Source organism: Penaeus monodon, chromosome 34 (genome assembly GCF_015228065.2).
Source record: "Penaeus monodon isolate SGIC_2016 chromosome 34, NSTDA_Pmon_1, whole genome shotgun sequence".
Classification (NCBI taxonomy): Eukaryota; Metazoa; Arthropoda; class Malacostraca; order Decapoda; family Penaeidae; genus Penaeus; species Penaeus monodon.
In genome coordinates, this window is record NC_051419.1 from 30,992,464 (window position 1) to 30,993,215 (window position 752).

Below are 752 nucleotides of genomic sequence, written 5' to 3' on the forward strand. Positions count from 1 at the left end.
TTGTAAAAGTCATTTGTACTTTTTAGAGGGGACACTTCGGTTTCTAGTGGTCTTTAATGTCCCCTCTACCCTCTTTTAATCGAGGAGCGGTTTCTAGCTCTAGCTAGTCTCTTTTTAAATGAGGAGGGGGAGTGTGGTTTCTAATTCTCTCTGATGTTATTTCTTCCCTCCCCCCTTTTTGGAGGAAGAGCGGTTTCTACTCGTCTCCAGTGTTCATATTTTCTCTATTGCAGGAGGGAATGTGGTTTCTAATCTTCACGAATGTCATTTGTCCCTTTACCTTTTTTTGTGGGGACCGGTTTCTACTTGTTTCCAGTGCTGGGAAGTTTTTTTTTAACTCGCTCTAATATCTTTTTTCCTCACCCTTTCTTTTTTAGTGTTTCTACTTGTTGTTCGAGGGAAAGTGGTTACTAACTCACCTCATCTTTTATGGGAGAGAGCGGTTTCTACTTACCTCTATGTGGTTTTGAATTCTCTTAACCTTTATTTTTTGGGGGAGGGGAGTGGTTTCTATTTACTTCTAAGTGGTTTCTAACTCTTTCACCTTTGTAATGGTAGTAGTTCCTACTAGCCTCCAGTCTCTCAGGGTATAGAAAACAAGCCATTCCGTTCGAGATAAACATTTACTACACAAGCTGTACAAGCACATGAAGCCACGTCGTCATCCTTGAATTGAATCGTAATTAATTCGTGATTACTCTCGCCTTCATGTGATGATGCCTTGCGATCACGTGCTGGAATTTAATTCGGGG

At 41.0% G+C, this 752-nt stretch overlaps 1 protein-coding gene across 1 annotated transcript in view; it reads right to left on the reverse strand.

Moving 5' to 3' along the window:
• Nucleotides 1-607: 607 nt before the first annotated feature.
• The window catches only part of LOC119594477, a 1,849-nt gene continuing 1,704 nt past the window's right edge, over nt 608-752 (reverse strand). Inside the window, exon 4 of the mRNA XM_037943513.1 lies at nt 608-734. The gene's annotated coding sequence lies outside the window, so the exon portion shown is untranslated. The remainder of the gene's footprint in view (nt 735-752) is intronic.